Source organism: Pinus tabuliformis, chromosome 5_1 (genome assembly GCF_031772625.1).
Source record: "Pinus tabuliformis cultivar Carrire ecotype Pingquan chromosome 5_1, CPIR1, whole genome shotgun sequence".
Classification (NCBI taxonomy): Eukaryota; Viridiplantae; Streptophyta; class Pinopsida; order Pinales; family Pinaceae; genus Pinus; species Pinus tabuliformis.
The window spans coordinates 250,058,692-250,072,563 of NC_142305.1; the positions used below are offsets into that span (position 1 = coordinate 250,058,692).

Here is a 13,872-nt window from a genome sequence, read left to right on the forward strand (position 1 = left end):
ACTCTTTTCTCCCTCTCTGTCTCTGTGTTCCTTCTGGCTCAAACTCTTCTTCCTTGCTCGATCTCTACAACTGGATAACTCAATCTTCCAAGGAACTCGACCTCACAAGTGTTTCATCTCTTTCCCCATCGAGTTGCTCTTATAATCTCTTGTTGGTGAACCAATGACCATGATTAGATCTCCATCAACGACTAAGATCATCTCAAACTCAATCCATTTGAGTTTCTAGAGCATTCTCACCTTTCTCAATTAATTTTTGTTAAACTTTTTGACTCAAAAATAATTTTCTTTACATGATACAGAGGCCCAAGAAGGGTCTAATAAATGTGACAATGACTCTTATGACTCAAGAAAAACCCTAGAAGCCTACAATGGAGGCTTTGACCTAATAAATAAATAAAATGAGCATGAAACCCATGCTTCAAAATACTCTTCTTTTTATTCCTTTTCAATTTTACAATAAATACATAATGATAAAATAACAATTATGAAGACAGACCATAGTTACATTTTCAACACATTCACCCCAATAATAGTTAAGCAATTATAGATGGAACAATAAACGATGATGCACAATAGAAGATAGCCAAGCACAATGAAACATAGAGATTTTTGGTCAAAGATTAGGGCAAAACATCACAAGGGGGAAAACCCAAAATCAATTCTTCTTCTTCTTAGTCAATCAATGTTCAAAATGAGATACATAGTCCAATAGTACATACATAAACTAGTCAAAGTCAAAGCTCTGACTTTCCAAGTCAACCAAGTCAAACCAATTCAATGAGAGAGAGAAAGAGTCAAATCTGGTCAACACATATGACTGCAATAGAGCGCCGAATTTCGGCTCGTGGAAGACAATCCACCTCGGTCAATGAACCTCCTAAAATTCTTGGTTAACCGTTATAGTCAAACCCTGTGGTTAACGCAGGTCAAGGAACCACAATTAGTGTAGAACTTCAGTCAAAGATACCACTGAATATTCAACCTCTTTCTTAGTCAAAGATTCAGTCAACCTAATCCAAAACCATCCTGCAATCTTTGGTCAAATGAGAGAGATTTGGCTGTGGTCAAAGTCCAGTCAAACAGTGCAGTCAACCTCAGTCAATGACCCAGAAAAGCAAAGATAAAGATGTGGTCAAAAGAGTCAAAGATTTTGGCATATTCAACTTCCCAAAACAATCCAAATAGCTCAGTGAAAATAGAGTCAAAGTGCCTCGGTCAATGCAAGTCAAAGGAGAGAGAAATTACTAGTCAACGCAAAACATAAATGACTCCTTGCTCCTTCGCACATGTGAACTCCTACAAATTTCGGATCAGATTGTGTGATGATGCCAAGTGGCCTCCAATGATAGTTCTATTTATATGTGGTCGAGGAGGGGTCACTTCCACTTTGGGGCTGACTTTGTCAAGGGTCAAAATGTGACTTTTCTCCATTATTTTATTGATGAAATTTCGATCATTGCTGCCCAATTTTCAACAACAATCACATCAACAACCTTTCTCTAGGTGTTTAGTGGTATTCAACCACAAGGGAGGCTTCTCTAAAAGGATTACCTAAAGGATATTCAATAAGAATGGCTCAAGGTGATGGATTAGGTCTATTGATTGGGATATAGCACTAACAGAGCCGAGATGGCTGATGTAATCTTTGCCAAAGTGTAGACGTTCTATTCCTAGATCAAATAAGTGAATTATAGGGTTGTTATAAGCTAGGGTTTTGTAGATTTTCAATGATAAGGCAAGTGATGTCATATAACAACCGAAAGGAAAAGTATTTCAATGATAAATCAACAAAGAACAAGAATTTCAATTAGATGTTAAGGATCTAGGGTTTACAACTATGGCTGAAACATGTATAAAACAGCAAGGGAATGATGACGTCAAGCCTAAAAACAAGGTTTAGCATGCAAAGAATGCAAGATTTTGTGTTTAGACAAATATTAAGTGCAATTCCTATTTAAAGAGAAATGACTCAAAGAAGATTACTTCTTAGCAATTTTCACATAAACCCTAACCCTAACCCTAAATTTCTAGAGAATAAGAGAAGGAGAAATTTATTAAAGAATAAGGGTTGATCAACACTACCTTGACTAGTGCCTTGTTCTAAATGGGCAAATGGAGTCTTCTAGGGAAACTTCACTGAGAAAAACTTTTTTGAAGTGGGTGAGATGACTAGGGAATCCACTTATAAACCCTAGTGGCTTCAACGTGAGGGGAGATTTTAAATTTAAGAGATGCACACTCAAAGTTCTCTAAAAGGATTTAGGAAAATAATTTTATGTATCAAGAGCAATATTTGTAGATAAATTCAACAATTTTTATTGTGGCACATGTAGAAACCCTACTTCACGAATACAACATGCAAAATATATAAAATGTGTGATAAAATTACAAATTCTCGCAAGAATCACTCCAATCAATGCCAAGAAACCATCTTCAAGCAAAATACCATCTCCAAGAGCAAGTCACACCACAAAGATCACATTTCAGCCAAGTAGAAGAGACAAGGACTAATGCGCACTTTTAAAGAGAGGAGAGTGAGATGAGTGAATGATGATGATAAAATGAAATATGGTTGCTATTTACGTGAGGTCTAACATGGCTTATTATCATAATTTTACAAGCAAAGCCCTAAAACAAATTCATTTAAAGTGTTCAACAAGTCTAAGGTCACAAGCTGATTTTAGGATGGATAAAAAACATAACATAAATGCCAAAAATAGCCCACAAGTGTGGGAAATAATGACCTCCATCATAATGTCATCCTCCATAAATGCTCAAGGTGCATCAAGCAAGTGACAAGCTAAATCATGTGTGCTCCTTGTTGCAAAATATCGTAGGTCTGGTGGAAGGACTCACTCGGTGAGGGGCCAGACCTTATGGCAACAATAAAGGGTTGCCATTGTCACCTCAACTACATTCCTCACGCTGTTTAGTGGGATTTCAACCACAAGGGAGGCCTCTTTATGCCACCTAAAAGCTATTCTAATACTAGTGATCAAGGTGTCTTATTTTGAAGTTCCAAGGATAGGTAGAGGGCTTCGCAGGGGCCAAAAGATGATTAGGATATTCAATGATAAGGTTCAAACTCTCTAAGGTTAGACCGATGGCAAGGCTGCCATAAGATAGAGTTTGAATGATATTCAAATTTAGGGTATACAATGGCATATAACAACCTAAGAAAAACCCTACAAATGATACTTAACAAGAAATGAACAAGGGTTTCCAATAGACGCTAGGGTTAATTCAAGAAAATGTTTTAGGGCTATTAAATGTATAGAAGCAACAATAAATTGAGGTGATGTCAGCCCTTATAGGGCATGTAAGACAACCTAAAATGCTCGATTTTGCTTTTAGAAGGTTATGTAGATTATCTTACACTTTAGAGCCACTTTCATGTAATAGAACAGCTCATGAGATCTCCAAGACCCAGAAATGGTTTGGACAGATTCTAATTGGTTTGAGAGATATTAAAATAATTAATATTTTTAATGGAGTTCCTAAGTCTAAACTTAGGAAAAATAAAATATTAATGGGTATTAATATAAAACTGGTTTCGAAGGTTCCAAAAGTCATGGATCAAGCCAAACCTAATCTTAGCAGTTGAGTACAGATTTAATCTCGGCTGTTGATGGACCAACGAGAAAAGTATAAGAAGAGGCTTGAGGGTCAGTTGGAGAATACACCAGAGTGATTAATCATTCTATTCTCTAGAGCAGGCTTTGCTAAGAGAGATAGAATCAGTGATCAGCAGCGAAGGGCAGTGAATACATAGCAGAGAGACAAAGTTGGTACCCGAGAGAGCGTAGAGCCTGGAGAGGTTGACGCAGAGACAACTGGGTGCTACGCATAGGCAGCCAGGAGCTATGCAGAGCCAGGAGAGGCCAACGTGTGAGACACAGAGGGTCCAAGGGCTGACGCAAAAGCTTTAGATGCTGCGCAGAGGCTAGCAGAGCTGACGCAGGGCCAAGAAGCAGCGTTGGGAGGATTTCGTGGGACAGACTGGGAGCTGGAGAGTTGGGTAGGGTGACGCAGTCCCTATCAGAGTGACGCAGAGCAGTGGGAGCTGTAATTGTTGTTGTGGGATTGTTCATTCGGTGATTAATTAGCCAGAATATTTGTCTCCGAGGAGAGGTACTACTGCCGAGGGCATTCTCTGTTGAGCGAGCCATCTCTGGCACCCTAGTTGTATTATGAAAACTGCATAATAATAAAACCCTCTGAATAGCTGCACTGGTTTTCCCGCATTGCGTTTTTTCGAGGACATTGGTCCAAAAATAACAGTGTCACTTGTGTGCTTGTTTCCTTTCAGTTGATGATTCGTAGATGTTGATACTGTACCTATGTTTATTTTCAGTATTTACATGGTAAATAACTTGTTAAGTAATTAAACAAGTAGGAAGAAATAAAACAAGATAGTAAAGGAATAATTTCTAACGGGTTAAACTTAGAAATTCCAACATGGTATCAGAGTGTGGTTTCAGATCACAGGATAACTAAAGGCATCAACTAGCAGAGTAGTAGCAACAGATTCAGCTGCCCGAGTGAGAGAGCTGATCTGTGTAGAAGGCGACAGAGGAAGGAGTGAGGCAGAGAGATTGCGTCATCATTCTGAGCAAGAGAAAGGCAACGCAGAGGCTAAGGGAGGCAGAATCAGGCTCACACAGAGGCCAGGAGGGCTGACGCAGTTGACTAGGGGAGCTGATTTGCCGGTGCTAGGATTGCGCAGAGCCAAGTGGCTCAATCCTTCAGTTGCTGGGGTATAGGAGGTTGTGGGTAATTTGCGGAGCGAAGCTAGTGGGGTACTGTGGTCAGAACAGTACCTAACAGGGCAAGATCAAGGAGGAGGGATTTCCAAAAGGGAAATCAAGACTCAGAGGGAGTCGAACAGAGGACTTCCAGGAGGGAAGTAGAGAGACTCGGAGGAGTCGAAAGAAGAGCAGCATAATGGCCTTGAATGGATCGAGAGATTAGGATAGGTTGGACGGAGCATCTAACTTCGTGGTCTAGAAGGCCATGATCTTGTCCATTCTAGATAGATATCGCATCAAGGACTTCGCCTTGAAAACAATAGCGATCCCAGTTGACCCAGCTGAAAATGAGAAGTACGAGGAGGCAATGGCTAGGGCGAAGTGCATCATCCTTGATGGGGTCAAGGATCATGTGGTGCCGCATATTGTCGAGAAGGACACAACAAATGAGATGTGGGATGCCTTGAAGAAATTGTACCAGCATACTTTCGTGCAGAAGAAGATGTTACTTGAAAAGCAACTGCGGTCATACCAGATGCAGAAGAGAGAGCAGATAGATGTCTTCCTCGGTCGATTAAAGGAGATCCGCGACCAACTTCCATAGGGGCCACACCGAATCAGGAATTGATGGTGAGGACCGCATTGAACGCAGTCTCAGAGGATTGGGAGGTATTTGTCCAGAGCATACTGGGTAGGACGAGCCTTCTGGATTGGGAGGAACTGTGGGCGGCTCTTCGTCAAGAAGAGATCAAATGGGTGACCAAGGTGGGGAATAGCGGCAAAGGGGTTAGAATCAAGGAGGAGGAAGAAGAGGATGCGACTCTAGCATCTGCAGGAAAGCAGGAGAAGAGAAAGAAGAAGGACCTCTCCAAGGTCAAGTGCTTCCATTGTGGGGAACTGGGTCATTTTGCGAACCAGTGTCCTAGGAAGAAGAGTAAGGGAGAGGCTTCTGAGACCAAGGCAGCACCAACGAGGGCAGAGAAAGAAGTCGAGGAGGATGACGATTGTGCCATGAGTGCTCATGTGCCACTTGAGAAGAAGTGGGGAGACATCGAGCTTTAGTCAGACGGACTACAGGTGATGAGGGGTAGGATCCTTAAGGTACCCAACCTCTTAGATTATACCTTGCTATGGAAGCCCCGAAGAGGAGTAGTAGGACTGGCAGATGTCGGTAGAGACGAATGCTGATGGAGTGGCAGAGAGGGCTACAGTGCAGGAATCCCCGAACAACGCGAGGCTAGCAGGTTTTAACAGTGCAAGAGGGACGAGAGTGTTGCACCAGTGCAGGATGACACAGAGAGGTGTGCAACGGTGCGAGATGTAGGTAGTTGTTGCAACAACGCAGAGGTCAGTAGAGGGAGCACTTGTTAGCGACAGAGGGAGCTTCTACATCGGGAGTGTTTCTAGCCTGATAGGGATGTCAGAAGTTGGGTGGATCAGTTGTTTACTTCTCAGTAACTGAGTTGTAGTGCAGTAGCACGATGCAACATAATGAGAGGGGATGTAGTGTAGATGCAGTGCTGGGAGTAAGGACCAACAACAACACGGATGCAGTGGCAGTGGCAGAGCCACGAGCAGCAGTACAAAGGATGTTGGGCAGGGAGGCCTAGCATCAACACAGGGACCAATGTTGGATAATCAGGGTGATGCTCAGTGTGGAGTATTACAAGAGCACAGTGCTCGCTAAGAGGGAGTGTTGATTGGGGTAGCATCGAATGTGCTCTAGCCATGAAAATTGGTGGAGAGGCTAAAGCACATGAGATCTCCAAGACCCAGAAATGGTTTGGGCAGATTCTAACCGGTTTGGGAGATATTAAAATAATTAATATTTTTAATGGAGTTCCTAAGTCTAAACTTAGGAAAAATAAAATATTAATGGGTATTAATATAAAACTGGGTTAGAAGGTTCGAAATGTCATGGATCATGTTGATTTGGGGTAGCATCAGATGTGCTCTAGCCACGAAATTTGGTGGAGAGGTTGGGGCACATGAGATCTCCAATACCCAGAAAGGGTTTAGGCAGATTCTAAATAGATCAGGAAATATTAAAATAATTAATATTTTTAATGGAGTCCCTGAGTCTAAACTTGGGGAAAATAAACTATTAATGTGTATTAATATGAATTTGTGTTAGAGTGGTCCAAAAGACATGGATCAAGCAAGATCTAATCTTAGCCATTGATTAGGGACTTCATCTCGGCTGTTGAGATGTCAACAGGAAAAGTATAAGAGGAGGCTTGAGGGTCACTTGGAGAACACACCAGATGATCTGTGATTCTATTATCTAGAGCGGGGTTTGCTAAGAGAGATAGAATCAATAATTGGGAGAGTAGCTGAGGGGCATTGAGTACAGAGAAACAAAGAAGGCAAAGATTGTGCTGGGAGAGCAGTGCAGTAGCCAAGGAGGGTGACGCAGAGCCAACAAGGGCTCACACAGGGTCATGCAGAGGCAGCCAAGTGCTGCGCAGAGCACCAGAGGGGCCAGCGCAGCTGATGCAGAGGCTCCCAGAGCTGACGCAGGGCCTCTTGGGGTTGACGCAGGCAAAGAAAGGTTGACGCAGGGCTGGCGTGAGACAGAGAGGGGATGACACAGTCCAAATTGGGCAGATGTTGGGGTTGCAGGGGCAGTTTTGTGCTGAGGAGCTGCCAGAAGGATTTTCCTGGGTTTCAGCCAAGAGATTTCTCTCAAATTGTGAGGTATAGCTGCTAAGGAAATTCTATGTTGGGTAGGCTAGTTAAAACACCCATATTGTAGTCTGATATTGCTTAATAAGAAAACCCTCAGGCACTGCACCGGTTTTCTCGCATTGGGTTTTTACGGGGACATTGGTCCAAAAATAACGGTGTCATGTGGTGTGTTTGTTCTTGTTTCTTTTAGTTGCTGATCTGTAATATGTTGAGCATGCACTGGTGTTTATTTTCAGTATTTACTTTGTAAATAAATTGTTGAAGAAAAATAACAAGTAGCTAGGAATAAATCAGAAAAAGTGCATGAAGGGTTTCTAAACTAAGTAAACTTAGAAACTTCAACATGGTATCAGAGCGTGATTGCAGATCACAGGAGGACTAAGAGACATTAGGCGAGCGGAGCAATAGTAGCAGAAAACAGTTGTCCCGAGGTAACATAAGCTGTTTCTAACAGAGCAGAAGCCAAGAAGTGTGATGGCAAAGCTAGCCAGAGCCACGCAGAAGATGTCGGGAGCTGCGCAGAGCCTCAGAGAGGCCAGCGTTGCTGACGCAGAGGGCCAGAAGGCTGACGCAGGGCATCCCAGGGCTGACGCAGACCCAGCGTGAGGCAGAGAGGGGCTGACGCAATTCACAGAGAGGCAGTTGCTGGAGTCTAGAAGGCTGTAGAGATATTGCAGAGTGGAGTTGGTGAGGTACTGTAGTCAGAACAGTACCTGACAGAGCAGGGCTAGAGGAGTTGTTACCGAGGGTTTCTAGCCGAGGAACCTGGATCAACAATGCAGTTGCACAAGATGATCAGAGTAGGGGGCATCTCGACAAGTGGCAGAAGGATTTCCAGGAGGGAAATCAGGGCTCAGAGAGAGTCCAAAAGAGAACTTCCAGACGGGAAGTAGAGATTCAGAGGAGTCGAACAGAGAACTTCTAGGAGGGAAGTAAAGGAGTGTCATGGCACTACACGGGGTAAGAGACCAGGATAGACTGGACGGAGCATCGAACTTCGCAATCTGGAAGGCCAGAATCTTATCAGTGCTTGACAGGAATCGTGTCAAGAACTTCGCCTTGAAGGTTATAACCATCCTAGTCGACCCCAATGATAACAACAAGTACGAAGAGGCGATGGCGAGGGCCAAGTGCATTATCCTTGACGGGGTCAAGGATCATGTGGTACCACATATATCCGAGAAGGAAACGATAGTTGAGATGTGGGAGGCTCACAAGAACCTGTACCAACGTACTTCTATGTAGAGAAGAATGCTGCTCGAGAACCAGATGAGGTTGTATCAAATGAAGAAGGGTCAATCAATTGACACCTGCCTCGGAGGACTCAATGAGATCTGAGACCAGTTGACTCCTATAGGAGCGACACCGGATCAGGAGCTTATGGTGAGGACAACTCTAAATGCTATTTCAGAAGTTTGGAGTGTTTGTCCAAAGTATCCTGGGCAGAGGGACTCTCCTACCTTGGGACGAGATGTGGGCATCTCTTCGCCAAGAAGAGATCAGACGGTAGTTGAAGACAGGTAGCAACAACGAAGGGATCAAAGTTCAGCAGGAGGAGGATGTGGCCCTAGCATCTGAGGGAAAGCAGGAAAAGCGGAAGTAGAAAGATCTCTCCAAGATCAAGTGCTTCCACTATGGGGACACGGGTCATTATGTGACCCAGTGCCCAAGGAAGAAGAGTAAGGGAGAGTCTTCTGATACTAAGGCAGCGCCAACACGGGCAGAGAAGGAAGTTTTGACAGACGATGACTGTGCCATGAGTGCACACGCGCCACTTGAGAAGAAGTGGGGAGACATCGAGTTGTAGTCAGGTGGACTACAGGCGATGAGGGGCAGGATCCTTGAGGTACCCAACCTCTTGGATTAGACCTTGCTATGGGAGCCCCAAAGAGTAGCAGGACTGGCTGAGTCAGGTAGAGACGGATGCGGATGGAGCGGCAGAGAGAGCTACAGTGCAGGAGTCCCGAGACAACGCAGAGCTAGTAGGTTGCAGCAATGCGAGAGGCACAAGAGTGCTGCACCAGTGCAGGAAGCCACAACGAGGTGTGCAACGGTGCGAGATGCAGGGAATTGTTGCAGTAGCGCAGAGGTCAGAGAGGGAGCACTTGTTAGCGGCAGAGGGAGCTTCAGAATCGGAGGGTGTTTCTAGCCCAACAGGGAGGTCAGTTACTTACTTTTCAGTAACTGAGTTGCAGTGCAACAGTGCGCAACACGATGAAACATGAAGAGAGGAGGTGCAGTGCAGATGCAGTGCTGGGAGGAAGGACCAACAACAACATGGATGCAGAGGGAGCTATCGTACAAATGCAGCAGTGGCAGTGGCAAAACGATGGGCAGCATACAGGATACAACAGTGCAGAGGATGTTGGGCAGGAAGGCCTAGCATCAACACAGGTACTGATGCCGGATGATCAGAGTGATACTCAGTAAGGAGTATTACTAGAGCACAGTCCTCACTAAGAGGGAGTGTTGATTTGGGGTAGCATCGAATGTGCTCTAGCCACAAAATTTGGTGGAGAGGTTGGGGCACATGAGATCTCCAATACCCAGAAAGGATTTGGGTAGATTCTAAACAGATCTGGAGATATTAAAATAATTAATATTTTTAATGGAGTCCCTAAGTCTAAACTTAGGGAAAATAAAATATTAATGTGTATTAATATGAATTTGTGTTAGAATGGTCCAAAAGACATGGATCAAGCCAAATCTAATCTTCGCCGTTGATCAGGGAATTAATCTCGGCCGTTGAGATGTCAACAAGAAAAGTATAAGAGGAGGCTTGAGGGTCACTTGGAGAAGACACAAGATGATCAGTCATTCTATTCTCTAGAGCGGGTTTGCTAAGAGAGATAGAATTAGTGATTGAGAGAGTAGCTGAGGGGCATTGAGTATAAAGGAACAGAGAAGGCAAAGATTGTGTCAGGACAGTAGCGCAACAGCCAAGGAGGGTGACACAGAGCCAGCAAGGGCTCATGCAGGGCCATGCAGAGGCAGCCAAGTGTTGCGCAGAGCACCAGAGGGGTTAGCGTCGCTGACGCAGAGGCTCCCAGAGATGACGCAGGGCCCCCTGGGGCTGATGCAGGCCAAGAAAGGCTAACGCAGGGCCAACGTGAGACAGAGAGGAGCTGACGCAGTCCACATTGGGCAGACTCTGGGGTTTCAGGAGCAATTTTGTGCTGAGGAGTTGCTGGAATGGTTTTTCGGGGTTTTAGCCAAGAGATTTCTCTCAAACTGTGAGGTATAGCTGCTAAGGAAATTCTCTGTCAGGTAGGCTAGTTATGACACCCAGATTGTACTCTGATATTGCTAATAAGAAAACCCTCAGAAACTGCACTGGTTTTCCCGCATTGGGTTTTTACGGGGACATTGGTCCAAAAATAATGATGTCATGTGGTGTGTTTGTTCTTGTTTCTTTTAGTTGCTGATCTGTAATACGTTAAGCATGCACTGGTGTTTATTTTCAGTTTTTACTTTGTAAATAACTTGTTAAAGAAAAATAACAAGTAGGTAGGAATAAATCAGAAAAAATGCATGGAGGGTTTCTAAACTAAGTAAACTTGGAAACTTCAACACCAAGTGCTGTGCAGAGCACCAGAGGGGTCATCGCAGTTGACGTAAAGGCTCCCAGAGCTGACGCAGGGCCTCCTGGAGCTGACGCAGGCCAAGAATGGTTGACGCAGGGCTAGCGTAAGACAAAGAGGGGCTAACGCAATCCATATTGGGCAGACGCTGGGGTTGCAGAGTAGTTTTGTGCTGAGGAACTGCCGGAAGGATTTTCCGGGGTTTCAGCCAGGAGATTTCTCTCAAACTGTGAGGTATAGCTGCTAAGGAAATTCTCTGTTGGGTAGGCCAGTTTTGGTACCCAGATTGTACTCTAATATTGCTTAATAAGAGAACCCTCAGATAGCTGCACTGTTTTTCTCACATTGGGTTTTTCCGGGGACATTGGTCCAAAAATAATGGTGTCATGTGGTGTGTTTGTTCTTGTTTCTTTTAGTTGCTAATCTGTAATATGTTGAGCATGCACTGGTGTTTATTTTCAATATTTACTTTGTAAATAACTTGTTAAAGAAAAATAACAAGTAGGTAGGAATAAATCAGAAAAAGTGCATGAAGGGTTTCTAAACTAAGTAAACTTAGAAACTTCAATAGATCAAGCCAAATCTAATCTTAGCCGTTGATTAGAGATTTAATCTCGACCGTTGATGGACCAACGAGAAAAGTATAAGAGGAGGCTTGAGGGTTAGTTGGAGAATACACCAGAGTGATCAGTCATTCTATTCTCTAGAGCGGGGTTTGCTAAGAGAGTTAGAATCAATGATCAGCAACGAGGGGCAGTGAATACATAGCAGAGAGGCAGAGTTGGTACCATAGAGACAACGCAGAGTCCAGAGAGGTTGACACGGAGGCAGCTAGGTGCTACGCAGAGGCAACCAGGAGCTGTGCAAAGCCAGGAGAGGCCACCGTGTGAGACACAAAGGGTCCAAGGGCTGATGCAAAAGCTTCAGATGCTGCGCAGAGGCTAGCAGAGCTGTCGCAAGGCCAAGAGGCAGCGCTGGGAGGATTTCGTGGGACAGACTGGGAGTTGGTGAGCCGGGTAGGGTGACGCAGTCCCTATCAGAGTGATGTAGAGCAGTGGGAGCTGCAATTGTTGCTGTGGGATTGTTCATCCGGTGATTAATCAGCTGGAATATCTGTCTCCGAGGAGAGGTACTACTGCCGAGGGCATTCTCTATTGGGTGAGCCATTTCTGGCACCCTAGTTGTATTCTGAAAACTGCATAATAATAAAACCCTCTGAATAGCTGCATCGGTTTTCCCGCATTGGGTTTTCCGGGGACATTGGTCCAAAAATAATGGTGTCAGTTGTGTGCTTGTTTCCTTTCAGTTGATGATCCGTAGATGTTGATACTGTACTTGTGTTTATTTTCAGTGTTTACATGGCAAATAACTTGTTAAGTAATTAAACAAGTAGGAAGAAATAAACCAGATAGTACAGGAAGAATTTCTAACGGGTTAAACTTAGAAATTCCAACTTGTTTTTGACCACTTTTACTATAGCATGATTTTAAATGACTTGTTTGAAATATAGAATGTTTTATTTAAAATCTAATTTGAAGAACCTCTTCGTTTACTTTTTGATCTTATTTGTTCTCTCTAATTGAGGGTGTTCCTTTTGAAATAATAAAAAGACTCTGCTATTTTCTTTATAATTTAGCTACGCATATATTAATTAGTATACAAAAATTACATTCTTGCCAGGTTATTTGTCTACCTGATTTGTTCTTGATTAATAATAGTTTTGATTATAATATCAGTGTATATATCTAGATATAACAGTAGGAAGATAATAAAAGCTGTTTTCCAAGTTTTCTACATTTCCGCATACCGCATGTGGAATCTGGAGTGTCTTGTTCCTCTTTCTCCTCATGCTTGAGTTCCCGCCGTGTGGCATCCACTGTGAAGTGTGGAGCTGGAACTCTGAGTTGTTCTTCCCTTATTTGTATTTCCACATTTCCACATTCAGAATGCAGAATGTGGAGAGTCTTGTTATTCTTTCTTTTCATGACTGAGTTTTTGCATTCCTGCATCGCCACCTTAATTGTGGAGTGCAGAGCCGAATTTTCGAGTTGCTCTTCCCTTATCTGCATTTCCAATGCGCGCAGAGTGTGGAATGCAGTCTTGTTGCTTACTGCATCATTACCTGCTCTCTGCATGGTTTGAAGATGTATGCAGAGAGAGTTGTAGCAGTACCTACAGACCTGCAACAGCTAGAGAACTACAATAAGGAAATAACCTTAATTGTTAAATAATTTTGGGAAATTAACTGTGTCCATAGTTTAGTTTTTTTTTTTCCAACGTGTGATACCTTCACCCATCAGTTGGGAACAAGTAAGGTTTTAGGTATCTTACAAATGGGAATATGGTCAACTTACATACCCAAAACCAATTCAACAATTCAAGGAACTGTAAAAGCCTAAAATAACTTAATAATTAGTTGTAAAAGCCTAAAATAAGTTAATAACCTTAGTTGTCATGTAAGTGATGGGCCTGCGACTGACAATATCATTATGAATTATGGATGGGAAACCACCTACTAGTGAAATTGTTATGAATTTTATATATACTTCTGTCTAATTCCCATGGAATTTTTATGTCTTAATGGAGGGTTATTTTTCCGATTTTCCATGTACTTCCACTGTCTCATTCCTGTGAGATTTTCTATAATCCAACTGCCACTTCCTGTTTCTTTCGGTTTCTGTAGCCCCTTTCTGCGTATTGCAGGTTTACATGCTGCGTTAAATTTTGGTTTCGTGTTCACTTAAAAAGAAAATCTACAAGTTCCATTAAATTGCCTTTTGCTATCTATGTGATCATTTAAACTTTCAAAAAGAACTGTTCTGTTTGTGATAAAAATTCTTTCCATTGAGAAG

At 43.1% G+C, this 13,872-nt stretch overlaps 1 protein-coding gene across 4 annotated transcripts in view; it reads left to right on the top strand.

Moving 5' to 3' along the window:
* Positions 1-13,872, top strand: part of LOC149164347 (uncharacterized) — a 309,541-nt gene that overhangs the window by 109,822 nt on the left and 185,847 nt on the right. The gene's annotated exons all lie outside the window — the stretch shown is intronic.